The sequence below is a fragment of the Rattus rattus genome, chromosome 16 (assembly GCF_011064425.1).
Source record: "Rattus rattus isolate New Zealand chromosome 16, Rrattus_CSIRO_v1, whole genome shotgun sequence".
Classification (NCBI taxonomy): Eukaryota; Metazoa; Chordata; class Mammalia; order Rodentia; family Muridae; genus Rattus; species Rattus rattus.
In genome coordinates this window covers 16,151,763-16,167,179 of record NC_046169.1, presented here as the reverse complement: position 1 = coordinate 16,167,179, position 15,417 = coordinate 16,151,763, and the positions used below count along the sequence as shown (strand labels likewise).

The 15,417-nt window shown below is 47.8% G+C and overlaps 1 pseudogene across 1 annotated transcript; it reads left to right on the top strand.

Annotated features, from left to right (window-relative positions):
- Positions 1-12,924: 12,924 nt before the first annotated feature.
- On the top strand, positions 12,925-14,247 carry LOC116885758 (annotated as a pseudogene). The gene has a single exon (XR_004386040.1). The product of XR_004386040.1 is annotated as a Krueppel-like factor 13 (transcript).
- The last annotated feature ends 1,170 nt before the right edge of the window (positions 14,248-15,417 follow it).

Sequence of the window (15,417 nt, the reverse complement as noted above, 5' to 3'; positions counted from 1 at the left end):
TACTAGGATTATAGCTCACTCAGTTCTGTTTGATGTGGATCTAGACACATAGAGCAAGATACTGGTCAGCTCACAAAAATTTGTCTGTCTCTGCCTCTTGAGCTAAGATTAAAGGTTTTGTGGGCTCTTCATATGGATACTCAAGATCAAACTCTGGATCTAAGGGCCAAGCAGAAAACTCTATGAACTAATCATATTTGTATACTACATACATGTAAGTAAAAAATTATGACGGTATTAGTCTGGCTTAGTTATCTGTGACAAATGAAAATCTCTGGACACACAACCAGGACAGTTGGAACTGTGCATGTGAGCTTACTCTCCCAGAAGGTCAGCCTTCAGCATCAGTTCCATTCCCTATGTGAACTTATTTTTAACTGGAAGTTTTCAAATTTACATTTCAAATGTTATGCTGTTCCTCAGTTTCCAGTTCAAAAATCCACTATCCCATTCTCCCTCCCCTTCTTCAATGAGGATGTTCCCTCATAGTGTGAACATCTAACAACTTTTCCCTATCACACATCCCACAGAGGAGACAAGATGGGACACTCACCCAACCCTGGGGATTGTTCTCAGCAGTGGGAGATGGAGAAGAGAAGGCTTGTGTAGTCAATATTAAAGAGAAGAGAAGAAAGGAAATGTGCCTGAACTTACAGGGACTGCATCCATCAAGCCTGCTCTCCTTCTAGACCAGCTGGAAAATAGAGTTGCAAATGCAGATAAACACAGAGCCTGCTCCTAAGGAATTCAAGGAGGAACTGATGGGCTGACCGCTCATCTGAAAAGAGCTGTGGCTTTTAAAGAAGATCTGGGGGTAGACTAGCACTCAGGGACAATATCTCAGAGGATAGCTATAAAAAGAGAGACCTGTTAGAGTGGTGGATGTGAGATTAAAATGTAAATTAAGAGAGTGGTATGTAAGAGACTCACAAACAGAAAGAAATGTATAGGGAGAACCTAAAATCTACAAGAGGCAGAAGAGTTGGACACTAGTTGCTAACACTCCTAAGCAAAATTACCAAATGGAGAGATATGAGGTTGGGGCTCAGTTGAAGTATTTGTCCCTCAAACGGGCATGAGTATCATCCCAGGAGCCGCATAAAGAGTTGTCAGATGCTTGGACAGGCAGAGCCACTGCAGCTCACTGTGCTGCCAGCCTTCCATAGTGGGTGAGAGCAATGACTGAGCTGTCGCATAATCCAGAGAGGACACCTCCCAAAGAACAATGCCCAAGGTTGTCCTCCATCATCCACATGTGTGTTCACAATGCAAATATACACATATGGAAACAAACTGTCCAAAGTAAAATTTTAAAACTTTAAGAAAATGCTATAAATGTAAGAGTATGTGTAGAATGGATAATTCTGTACCTTACCTCCTTACAACATAAAAACACTACAGAGACAGTGCACAACATTTTCAAATTCTAATGGCAGTCTTGCAAAAGTAAAGGATTTTTTCTATTATTAATGAGTATTCCAAGAAACAAAAGTGGGGACACAGTGAAAGAGGCCATAATCCCAGCACTAGGTAAGGGGAGAGAGGAGCATCAGGAGTTCAAGGCATCAGCAGTTACATAGCTGTAGGCCACTGGGCTCCAAAGACCTTGTACACACAACATGAGACCCAGGTGGGGACCAAGGTCAGAGCATATTTAAAGTCATGGGATCTGGAAGACTATGGAATAAGAACAGAGATTCATAGATGGTGGAATGTGATGGAAGTTTACAAATAAACATTTAAATTTGCATAGCATCATTTCAGACAGGCTCAGCCATCCAATGGGATCAGTAGAGGTGTGGAAGAGCTGCAGCTTGAGAGACAGCAGAAGTCTGACTGAGTCTGTCAGGAAATCAGAGCAGGGGAAGGAAGAAAATGGACACAGGACATGGGTCAGTACATTAGTAGTCATTCCTCTGACTTGCTGTGTTGTACAGAAGGTTAGCTGACTACTGCCCTCAGGTAGTGGTGATTCTCAGAACTGTCCCTGCCTGGGTGGAGCAGAGCTGTTTGCTGCCTTGGGCCCTGCTGTTGTTTGCACACAGAGAACAGCTGAGAGGCAGGACTGAGAACCAGCATGGCTGACACAGGGACACTGTTTCTTCTTCTATAGGTCAACAGAGTAAAGTCTAAACCGTAGGCGGGTGAGTGCCTGTCATCCCAAGGGGCAGCTGAGGGGCTCTTGGTAAGGTTCTAATGAGAGGCATGGAAGGGAGCCAAAGAGATGATTCAGCGAGATATGCATAGGTAGCAGGACCTGAGTTTGATGGATCAGGAGCTCACATATTATAAGCCATGGATGTAGACAGGAAATTGTAATTCTAGCCCTGGTCAAGCAAGAGACAGGCAGAGTCATGATTTGGCTGTCCACCTAATCTAGAAAAATTGGTGGGTCCCAGTCGAATTAAAGAGCATGTCTTTAAAAATGACAGGGATTGCTGATGGTGATAAATCACAGACAATATTTTCTAAATTTATTTGAAGTGAAGTATTACATATTTATCAGCAAAAAATGTGTGTGCAAGTGAGATATCTCAGTTGGAAATGGAGTCTAGCCCAATGACCTGTGTGATTCTTGGGGATCCAATGGTACAAGGAGAAAACTGACTCTGAATAGTTGTCCTCTGCCTCTCAGGGTAACCCACAGGCTCCCGGTGAGACATCATCTCTTAGTCCCAAACTAATAGACCTCTTAGTGCCAGGATCTCTCACCAGAGAGTTCAGTTTACATTGAAGTGGTTATTGGTGACTACATACTGAATTCATTCCTGAATACCACCCCCTTCTATGTCTCCTCTCTGAGAATCAGAACTCATGGCTGCAGGATTGTGCTGTGAAACATCAACATTCTTGGGGAGATGTAGGTAGATAACCCCTCTTCTGCCATGTGGGTTCTGATACCCTCTCCTTGGAACCCAGGCCATCCTGTGTCTCTGGTCCTGAGAGCCTGACTGTGCTGCTATCTCTGTGCTCATGGAATTATTGACACTTTCCATGAATGTCTTATTCCCAGCATCCCACCTCAATGTATCCTGAGGCCCCGCCCCTTGCTCTACATGACACCTCTTAGAGAGGTGCACAATGTATCCAGGATGCAGGTCACAGGGAAAGATGCAAGGACTATGGTCCACCTTGATAACTACTTCCTGAGATGCTGGTTCCCCTCTCCCTTACTCCCTGGCCACGATCATCTTATCCACAACTCTGATCTTTCGATGCTACCTATCAGATGACAGACTTTGGCTTGCTTGAGTCCCACATTGGAGTTTCTTTCCTCACAAGCCAACTAAATGCACTCAATTCCTCATTTCCTGTCATGTTCATATTCTGGACCCTTTGTTCCTTCTTAGGGCAAACTTTCTGTCCCATAACCAGTCTGTCTTAATATTTGGTACTCAGCTGGTCAGCTAACAGAAAGCTTGTGGGAACACAGGAAACAATGCAGACTGATCAAGTAAGAGAGAAATCAGGCTTTTGTTGTACCCAGAAGTGGTATATGGTCATGCCTGATAGGTATCTACCAAGGACAGCATGCCATAGATGTAGTGTGGTACAGAAGCAGATCCAGTCCATCAATCACAAGTCTCAAATGAGTATCGTTCATGGGCGTTTTCCAAGGCATTGAGAAAAAGATCTTCAATCCCAAGAGACCAGCTGGAGATAATTGGGGTCAATGGACTGTGCTGCCACAGAGAAAACCTGGTAAGGATGAGAGGATTAAGAGTCTCAAATACATGGGCACTGGGGAAAATTTCCTGAACAAAACACCAATGGCTTATGCTCTAAGATCAAGAATCAACAAATGAGACCTCATAAAACTGCAAAGCTTCTGTAAAGCAAAGGACACTATCAATAGGACAAAATGGCAACCAACAGATTGGGAAAAGATCTTTACCTATACAACACCTGATAGAGGCTTAATTTTCAATATATACAAAGAACTCAAGAAGTTAGACAGCAGAGAGCCAAATAACCCTATTAAAAATGGGGTACATAGTTATACAAAAAATTCGCAGCTGAGGATTATCGAATGGCCGAGAAGCACCTAAAGAAATGTTCAACATCCTTAGTCATCAGGGAAATGCAAATCAAAACAACCCTGAGATTTCTCCTTACACCAGTCAGAATGACTAAGATCAAAAACAGGTGACGGCAGATGCTGGCAAGGATGTGGAGAAAGAGGAACAGTCCTCCACTGTTAGTGGGATTGTAAGCTGATATGACCTTTCTGGAAATCAGTCTGGAGGTTCCTCAGAAAAATGGACATTCTACCACCTGAGCTATACACCTCCTGGGCATATACCCAAAAGATGCTCCAACATCTAACAAGGACACATGACACATGCTCCACTATGTTCCAGCAGCCTTATTTATAATAGCCAGAAGCTGGAAAGAACCCAGATACCCTTCAACAGAGGAATGTATTCATAAATGGTTGTACATCCACACAATGGAGTACTACTCAGCCATCAAAAACAATGACTTCATGAAATTCATAGGCATATGGAACGAACTAGAAAATATCATCCTGAGTGAGGTAACCCAATCACAGAAAAACATACATGGTATGCACTCATTGATACGTGGCCATTAGCTGAAAAGCTCAAATAGCCCAAGATGCAATCCCCAGATCACAGGAAGATCAAGAAGAAGGATGACCAAAATGCAGATGTTCCTACTCCTCTTTAAAAGGGGGAACAAAAATATCCATAGGAGGGGATATGGAGGCAAAGTTTAGAGTAGTGACTGAAGGGACAGCCATTCAGAGCTTATCCCACTTCTGGCCCATATATATACAGCCACCAAAACTGGATAAGATTGATGAAGTTAAAAAGTTCGTGCTGAAATGGACCAGATATAGATCTCTCCTGAGAGACACAACCAGAGCAGGTCAAATACAGAGGTGAATGCTAGCAGCAAACCACTGAATTGAGAATGGGGTTCCCTTTGAGGGAATTGAAAGAGCAGAAGGGGCTTACAACCCCATAAGAACAACAATGCCAACCAACCAGAGCTTCCAGGGTCTAAAGCCACTACCCAAAGGCTATACATGGAGTGATCCAGGGCTCCAATTGCATATGTAGCAGAGAATAACCTTGTTGGGGCACCAGTGGAAGGGGAAGCCCTTGGTCCTTCCAAGGTAAGACCCCCCAGTGCAGGGGAATGTCTGGGGGGGCAGTAATGGAGGGTGGGTGGGGGAGACACCCTTATGGGAGAGAGGGAGGTGATGGGGGCTTATGGACAGGAAACTGGGAAAGGGAATAACATTTGAAGTGTAACTAAAGAAATATAACCAATAAAAAAAGAAACCCCATCAATGCTGATATTTGAAAATGGTGTGTGTTTAAATCTACTCCTGACCAGGTTCCTGTACTGAAACTTGTGACCATGACACCCCATGGACAGGACTGTGACAATCAGTCCGAATGTCCCAAGGCCGCTCCACAAAGGAGGCATCCCTAACGTCTCAGACCAAACCAATAGAAAGCATCTGCCTTTAGACCCCCCACCCCAATATGTTTATAAGATTGTATCCATAAGGAATAAAGAACATAAGTTATTTCACCAAAGTTCCTTTGAGGCTGCCTGTTTTACTAAGCTGTAACACCCTAAGGGAAGAGTATTCTCTCCTGAAGCTTTTGTCACTGGAAGCTGCTCCAGCCTACTGCAGCGACATCCTGTTCTCATGCCCAAGTTCCTCTTAGTACTTTTTCCTACTGTTTCCCTCAGGCTAGAAACACACATTGTGAACAAGTGTAGCCAGGGCAGAAGCCAACATCTCCCCACGTGGACCATAAATTTCCCTTGTAGCAGATCACAGATCCACTCTCCCTAAGTGTATTCAATCAGCGGTAAGCACCTCTGATGTTGACTATGTTGGCTCTGTGTGAAACATTACTGTGGGCTTGTCTATTTTTTTTTTCCCATTTGAACAATGGAAAAGAACCAATGGGAAGTCACATGACGATTTGAGCAACTGCATTAAGGGCCCCTTTCTGTGTGCAGTTGCCTGTGGTGTTGAGCTGAGAATGCACCACTTTGGATGACTACACAGATCACCATCATGACATCTTGCTGTGAGAACACATCAGGGATGCTCAGAAGAAACACTACCCTTGCTTCCATGATCACTGTGCCCAGGAGAGCTGCTGAGTTCAACCTCAGAAGTCTTTGATGCAGTCACAACCACTGCAGACACCTCAGAGCTGCCCCAGGACACCCCACTTTAGCCACAAGGAGCTTTGGTGGCCTCTCCATGAACCCAGTTATCTAGAACTAGTCTCATGGTATTGGGGATCGTTTTCCCAATGCCTCATCAAAGGCCCATGAATAACACCCATTTGAGACTGGTGATTGGTAGACTGGAGTTACGTTTGTTCCACACTAGAGCTATGGCTCAATGTGGTTGGTAGATCTTTATCCATGGGTCACTCTGGATGGTTTCCAGTGTTTCAACAGGTTTCCTGGGAGAGGCTGATCTGCTGACTATCAAATGTTAAGACAGAGTAGACATGGGAAAAAAGACCTGTCCTAGGAGATAACCTGGAATTCAGAATATCAACATGGCAGGAAATGAGAAAGTGAGTGTGTATAGCTAAACCTGTGAGGAAAGGAATCCCCACATGGGATTAAGCAAGCCATGATCTTTCATTGGATGTGAAGCATGAGGGGATCAAGGCTCTGGGTGAGAGGGAAATGGCCAGGGAGAAGGGATTGATTATCAATCCATGGTTCTCAATCTGGACCTTGTCCCTCTCCTGTGACTTGTATTCCGGAGACAGGCTGCAACTCGCTTCGAGGTCTCAAATGGGAGAAGAGCGTCTACAGAAACTTCCTGATAGATTGCTTGGAGTAAGACTTTTATTTGTTTGCCTGGTTCTTCTTCTGACGTCAATGTATCCAGGCAAGTTGAACTCAGGGCTGGAATGAAATGGACTAAACTTATCTGTGTTGATGGGTTGACAGGATCTCTTCTAGATTGAGTCCTGTTGAGAAACAGGCTTCTCTGAGTGACTATCAGTTAAGCAGCTGTCTTTTTAGGGGGGTAACAAGGTCTATATGAAACTTCTTGATTGATTATTGGTTATAGGATGAGTGTGCTTTATTGGCTTGTGCTGAGGTTCTGAGAAACCTTCAATTGCCTGAGGAGGAATTCCAGGTGCTTGATGGACATGTGTCTATGGAGAGAGGGGAAGGAAGAGCTGTAATTCAGCCATCTTGTTATTACTTTCTCAAAGGTGGCAGAGGTGGGGGTGGTGTGGGCTTCTTGGATCTGAACATGCAGACTGGAGCAAGCAGGGCACAGTCCTAACTTCTGCTGGTCCCAGAATGAGATTTTCTGGTTTGAACTTGTCTTGATCTCAGTATTACTCTGAACTGGCTCAAGTTGATTGATTTACAATCCCACATTTATTAAAAAATTTACAAATTCGCAAACAGAGAACAAAAGTCAGGCTCTCAGGACCAGAGACAGACAGGATGACAGGCCTTCTAAAGAGAGGACATCAGAGCTGACATAGATTCTTAGGATGTGTCACACACAATCCTGCATCCATGTGCTCTTATTCTTATACAGGAGGCAGGAGGGTGGTGGTATGCACCTCAGTCACTACTTTGAAGTAACTCACCTACCTGGTGAGAGATCCTGGCACCAGAAAGTCTGTTCTCTGAGGACAAACAGATGATGTCTCACCAGGGGTCTGTGGGTGATCCTGAGAGGGAGAGGACAATTGTCCACAGTCAGTTTTCTCTGTGTACCATTTGAGTCACCAGGAATCACACCCAGGTCACTGTGCTAGGCAGCAGGCTCCATTTCCACTGAGATATCTCACAGATATACACTGTTCATTAATATATCATTTAAAAATACTTCATTTAACATAAATTTATAAAAGGTTATGACCATAATTGATCATCTTGAGAAATCCACACAGTTTTTCATATCCTGGCACTCACGGGTTTGGGAATCACCAATTAGTCTTGAGTAGCTACACGGTCAGCCACATGACTCTCCCTGTCTCTTGCTCATGCAGGGCTGGGATAACAAATTCCAGCCATATCCCTGATCTATAGTGTGGCTGCTCTGGGTCAACGTCAGGCCCTGTTACCCATGTACACCACTCTGGCTGAATCATCTCTCTTGCTCCCTTGCATGCCTCTCATAATAAACTTCCCCAAAGTGTCCTCAACCTGCCTTTTGGGATGACAGGTGCTCATCTGACAGATATTAAGGCTTTGTTTTCACCAAGCTTGTTCTTACATTTGCTATATAATCAAGGATGATCTGGAACTCCTACAAATCCTCCCAACTGGGCCTCCCATCAGTGGTGAGTACAGGTGTGTAACATTCTTCTCCTTTGTTGAATGTGGACAAAGAACCTCATTTTCTGTCCATGACAGGCATGAAAGCACTCTACCAAATGAACATCTTTGGATCAGTGAGGTAAGAATGTCCTTGTGGTCATGAGTACTCACCTCCACATTCATCTACCTTAACTTGACTGTCTGAGGTCTGTGGGTAGAAGGTCATCTGATACCTAACTCACCCAAGAAGGGGGCCGGACCTGCTGCTGGACCCCAGCATTTGTATACAACAGGCTCTGATGGATTCTAAGGATGCCAACTACACCTTGTGCTCAGCTGCACTGCTGCCATCTGCTGGCTCCTTCATCCCAAGTCATGATCTCTTCTTGGGACAGGAAGCCTGTGGTTTTGGTGTGCACATGGGGATTTTGCATATCGCAGGACCATGGGGAGTGTCAGCCTGCAGGGTTGAAATATGTGTGATGGTCAGGCACATGGGTCCCTATCCACACCACACAACCCAGAATGAATAACTGTTATTTAAAATATCATAACCCACGATAGACATACACATACATGCTTCAAGTCTGACTTTGGGAGGACGAAGGCAGAGGCACATGGATCTTATTGAGTTTGAAGCTTGCCTGATCTATATATCCAGGTTTTAGACAGCAGAATCTGCATAGTGAAAATTTGTATCAAAGAATAAACAAACAAACAAAAATCCCCAACAACATAAACCAAGGAATCCCAGCGAAACCTAAAATAGCCTATGTATCAAACTAAATATCAACCAATCAAAAACGGAAACACAAAGTTGAGGGTGAACTTGGATGGTGTTGCTAATTACCATACCTGAGGTTGTCCTCTGCACTTCTGTACATGAGCCCAAACTGACTTGCATACACGTGCCCTGGATCTCAGAAAGAAATCATGTAAGGATCCTTTCATAGCTGATCTGCCACCACATATTAACCCAGTATTTATCCTGACTAAACAAAGCTTCCCTATGTCCAGGCTCTGTTATTCTTCAGAATCCAGTTCTTTTCATTGTCTACAGCATTCAGACTCTCTGACTTTATACCCAATTAACTTATCCCATGACAGCAGAGGGAGAAAACAGGCTCAAACCTTCCTGTTTGTGGATGATTCAATTCCAGAACCATCCTTCAGATAATGCGTACTCTAGGCTCTGTGGGCCTAGTAGATACCCTCATAGATGAAACCTGTCCCTGCTTTCTCCAGTCTTGTCACTACTTCCTTACACACACTCTCATTGATCTCTCTTCCCTAGTGACAACACATAGATCTGAGTGTGTTCACAAAGAAACATCCCCGACTGGTGCCTGAAGAGAGTGGAGAAGCTAGAGAGGATGGCAGAAGGATGGCAGCTTGTGGTATAGACAGGATGCACAGGCTGCAGCTTAAGCTTTACAATAGCACAGCTGCCTGCTGCCATCTGACCTTGTGTTTCTTCCCTAGGATGACGTCATCATCTTGATCTGCCTCACCTGCTCCTCAGCCTCAGACGAGCTCCTGCCTGAACCCCTGCCCAGGGTGTTCCCGGAAAGAAACTCTATTCTGTGCCCTAAAGGCCAGGTGAGTGGGACGCGGGGAGAAGCTCAGACCCTCCAACATCTGCTGATATCCAAGGACAGAGACATTTATAAATGTGTCATCAAGCTTGTGGTCACAGAAACAGAGAAACTCCCACCCTCTCTCAGACTTATTATATTTAGGTTAAAACAAACCAAAACCAAAAGAAATAAATGAACAAAAGCCAGAAAAGTGTTAATCCCCTGGCATGGAGGTACATTTTATAGGCTGCAGCAGGAGGAGATTTTCTGACTTCGAGGCTAGCCTTTGTGTGTAAAGCAAGTTCCAGGAGAACAGACCTAAATAAGAGAGAAACCCCCCTCCTCAGAAACAGAACAAAACAAAAACAAACATGCATGGGGTTGGGGATTTAGCTCAGTGGTAGAGTGCTTGCTATGGCAAGTGCAAGGCCCTGGGTTCGGTCCCCAGCTCCGAAAAAAAAAAAAAAGAACCCCCCAAAAAAAACAAATGTGCAAAAGCTAAAGTATTGGTAGTCACAATTTTTTATGTAAATCTGGAGAGAATACTGGTGCTATATTTGAGTTCTCCATCTCTAACCAAAAGGGAGATGAGGACCTTTTTCCATTGTAGGGAGTGGGATGATAAAAGAAAGATGGCGCTGACATCCAGTCCCGTCTGGATGTAAACAACTTATTGCACATGCGCAGGCTTGTCCCCTTGCCAGGGCAGTCGTAGGATAATGAGGTGATCCGGCACCCTCCTGTGGTACACAACAGTACTGCGCATGAGCAGGTTTGCACCTGGCGTCAATCTGGCTGGGGTGGTACCATGCTAATGGGGTGGTTCATGCTCCACCAATCCCTGGAGGACAAGTAGCAGGGGTGATTGTGGGGTGATTCATGCTCTGCCAATCCCTGAAAGACAATTAGAATAGCCCCAGCCTGTTGTGTATATAAGACAAGCGCTTTTGCTGCTTGAGGTCCCGTATCAGCAATGAGGTGGTCCTGCAATAAAGGCTGTTGAGAAGAATCCGATGGTGTTGCGTCTTCCTTGCCGGCCGAGGTGGGCTCGACAACTGGTGGCCTGTACGGTGAACCGAGGCCATCCTTGTGGATTCAGAACTCTACAATTCAGGACGGCGATGTCGGTAAGTTCACGGATGGGACAATAAAGCTCCTGGATAAGGGACAATTAAGCTCCTGGATAAGGGACAATAAAGCTCCTGGATAAGGGAAATAAAGCTCCTGGGTGAGGGACTATAAAGCTCCAGGTAAAGGGACAATAAAGTTCCCAGGTAAAGGGACAATAAAGTTCTCTGGAGGTAAGCAGAGAGGATGAAAGCCTTGGTTTAGAGGCTAAAAAGTCTGTGGTCTACAGCAATGTTGTTTCCAATTGATCCCTTGTGGGTAGGACTTGTAATTTTGTTTCTTTTCTTTTTTGTGTGGTGATGTTGTTACTGTTTGAATTGCCACTGTCCCAGACATGAGTGCATTTGCTAGGAAGAGCCCACTAATGATGAGCTACAAGATCGTGTGTAAATAAACACGCCAGCTTGCCACACTCGTAAATCGATCGCAAATAAGCTCATAAAGCATGGGAAACTCACACTCCATCCCGCTCCTGTCAGCTCTTCAGGAGCTTCTTGGTCAGCATAAGCTTAAAATCAAAAGGAAATTTAATTTTATGGATCCCGCTCTAGTGGCGGTATGTTGGTGGATAGCCAATGTTATTTTTTGAAACATAGTGTTTTATCTGTGCTTGTGCTCGCAGCCCACACAGTAGGGGGGAGTGAAACTAGCTGTGGAGCTGCTATAGCGAACATGGGGACTTCTAAGTCTCACCCAATTTTTCTGGCTCTTCAAGAGCTGTTTGAAAGAAAAAGGCTTAGGATGAAAAGAAGCACTATAGAGAGATTTCTTAGTGAGTGCAATGCCATTGCACCTTGGTTTGCTGTCTCTGGGAACCTCACGGTGGACAGCTGGGATAAGCTGAGGAAGGATTTAGATTTTGCTTGGGAGCAAGGAACCTTAAGGTGGGGGTTCGGCCGGTATGGCGCTTACTGCGTAGCTGCCTAGAAGATCAGAAATGCTGTCAACAGGCTATAAAAAAGGGACAGGCTGTGTTAGAAATGCTATAGGAGGAATGATCTGAAAAGGCTGAGAGTGAGGCGGAGGAGGACTCTAAGGAAAACAAGAACAAGAAAGGAATTTATCCATCCCTCAAAGAACAGGGCCAGAAAAAAAAATTCCAGTTGCTGCCTTTAGTGGCCTGACCTTCAATGCTTGCTCACAGAAGGAGAGCATTCATTAAGAGAAGTTCTTTAAGGGAGCCTACCTTATCTGCTGGCCTTATTCCAAGAGAGGAGTTGATCTCCAACATTAAGTTACCTTTCCCGTTGGTCATCATTGACATGGAGAGTGCCTTTGATCCTATCCCCTCAGCAGCCAGTTCCTGCCTCTATGGTCAAAATGCCCCAGGTTTGGGGACAGGGGAGCCCCTGAAGTAGTTTCAGAAAAAGTCTGCAACAGACTGTGAGCAACTTTGTTTTGCCAGACAGAACAGGCTTTACTCTAGGATGATAAGAGGAGAAAGTCTTGGCACCGGCTCTTCAGCTTACTCCAACTGGAGGCTGTGGCCAAGGTCAAGATTAATGTTTTCTTTTCCATGGGCCTTTAGCCCACTGAGACAGTTTGATAAAGGGCTGCTACTGAGGTCCTGAAAGTCCCAGGTGAACTGTTTACAATTCTTTTGTCAGCCACTTGACATCTAACACCCAGGTCTACCGCCAGGCTCCAAGGGTGGGTCTCCGAGGGGCTGGAAAATGCCCCACCAATCTGGCTAAGGTTATATTTTGCTTTCCGCTAAAGATTGTGGCACCTTAAAAACGGCCTATGCGAAAGTGGTTAAGGTGCTTGAAAACAATCAATTGCTCATAGCACCTGAAAAGGTTCAAATGGGCCAAGTGGGGGCGTATTTAGGAACTAAAATCACTCCTCTTAGTATTTCCCCTCAGAAAATAGAATTATGAAAAGATCATTTAAAAACATTAAATGGACACCGAGCCGCGGCGCGCACGGAGGCTGTCCCGCCTGCCACAATGCACGGTGGAACTGCGACCGCAACTTGCAGGGGTCGTGCCTAACGTCGCCGCCGCTCGACGTCCCTAGGACAGGCCGGTTCTGACGCCGCACGCGGACCCACCTCACTGGAGCCCCCCATGCGCTCACCCTCCAGTGCCCGGCCAGGCGGACGCGGAGCCGCGCGGGTGACGGCAGAAGCGGCTACGCGCCCAGCCTAGCCCAGCCCAGCCGGAGAAGAGGGCGCGCCGCGCCCCCGCCCCCCGCCGCTCTCCGGAGGCCGTGGGTGCGGATGCGCCGCTGACGACTCCTGCGAGAGCACCGCGCGCCCGAGCCCGCAGCATGGCAGCCGCCGCCTATGTGGATCACTTTGCCGCCGAGTGCCTCGTGTCCAGGTCCAGCCGCGCAGTCGTGCACGAGCCGCGGGAAGGACCTGAACCCCGGCCCGAGGGCGCGGCCGCCGCCGCCCCCCACACTGCCCCCGTTGACGAGCGCCGCGACGGCAGGACAGCGCCTCGCTTTCGTGGTAGCTCGGATCCCAGCGGACCTCAACCAGCAGGCGCCGGCCCCGCCCCGCGGAACGCAGAGAAGGGGCTGCTGCGCGCAAGGCGAGGACCCCGCCGCCTGCCGCCCGCGCCCCTGCGCCGCCGCCCGCCCAGAGCCCGCCTCCCCGGACAAGCAGGCGCGCCGGCCGCGCCCCCAGCCCGGCGTGGAGCGAGCCCGAGGCGGCTTTGGAGCCAGAGCCGGGCCCCGCGGGAGCGGCGAGCCTGGCCTCAGAACAAAGGGGTCGGCGGGCCGGAGCCGCGCAAGACCTCGAGTCCCCGCAGAGGAAGCACAAGTGCCACTACGCGGGCTGCGAGAAAGTTTACGGAAATCTTCGCACCTCAAGGCGCACCTGAGAACTCACACAGGTGAGGGCCCTTCGCCTGCAGCTGGCAGGAGTGCAACAAGAAGTTCGCGCGCTCGGACGAGCTGGCCCGACACTATCGCACGCACACGGGCGAGAAGAAGTTCAGCTGCCCCATCTGCGAGAAGCGCTTCATGCGGAGCGACCACCTGACGAAGCACGCACGCCGCCACACCAACTTCCACCCGGGCATGCTGCAGCGGCGTGGCGGGGGCTCGCGGACCGGCTCGCTCAGCGACTACAGCCGCTCGGATGCCAGCAGCCCCACCATCAGCCCGGCCAGCTCACCCTGAGCACCCGCACCCGGACCGCGCCTCCTCGCCCCTTTGGTAATAGGAAAGCTGAGCGAACTTGAGAAGTCCACAGCAAAACAGTTTTCTTCACCTCAGGTGTCAATTTTTAAAAAAAAAGGAAAAAAAATTTTCTCAAAAAAAAAAAAACAAAACAAAACAAAAACACCACCCACAAATTGCACAATACAGCTATCCACGAAGTTGAGATTCAGTGGTGTTAGAAACCCCTCCCCCCTTTCTCAGGGATGAACGCGGTCCACGAGGTCAGTGAGGGCATGCATGCCTTTCTGCCGCCTTACTTTGTACATAGATTTGCACTCTGGAGTTTTCTGTGAGGTTTAGGATTACATTGGGGCAGAACAGGACAGCTGGAAACAGATGTGGTCACTGATATTGTGTTTGTGAAGCAGACCCCCAGAGGCCTGTGACCCTCTCCTGCCTACCACTCAGTTGTGGTCCTCTGCCCCTGGCCTGGCTTAGAGCACAGGTGGGCCCGAGGGACTGGCCACCTCACAGGGATGTGGTAAGCCAGGACAGACCATGGGAGCCTTTGCCTGTGGAACTCTGGAGGACATCTGCCTTCTAAGGCTGGTCCTGCCTGTCTGCCTGCCTACCTGCCTCCAGAAGCCCTTGGGGAAATGGAGGCCAGATGCAAACCCTGCCTGGATTGGCACATCATTGTTGCCAACAACCCCACGGAGGCAGCTGGGCCCTGCCTGCCCTACACGAAGGCACCTGGGACCCTTCACTATCACGCCATGTTCTCAGACTGGGAAACAGTGCCCTGGGCACATTGTACTGAAACTGCCCCCCCCGCCCCCAAATCGCTGTTGTTTAATCAGCTCCATAAGCTCTCGTGCCCCGGGCCACCTGGACAGGACCACCACGACCCCTCTGCCTCTTCGTCTGTGTGTGTGGCAGCACTCACATATCCCACAGGACTGGCGGTGGCAAAGGCATCGCCAGCCGACTCCTCCTCTGAGCAGCACGGCAGGAGTTGCTATTGGAGAGACAAGGATTCTGCTGCTCTGGGAGGCGCCGTATGAAAATTGCGGGAACCGCTTTCTCTGAACCTTGGGTACAGACTTAGCAAACCCACAGTTCCACACTGTTGCATTACCCACTTTCCTCTCCTGCTTCTGCCTGCCCTGCCTGGGAGCACCGAAACCACACCCAGGCTGCAGTGTGGGTTAGGGCAGGGGTGGGTGGCCTGCTGGTAGGACAGCAGGAGTCGAAGCCTGTCCTGTTTCTTCTGGAGTCCAGACCTGGGCTGCATTGG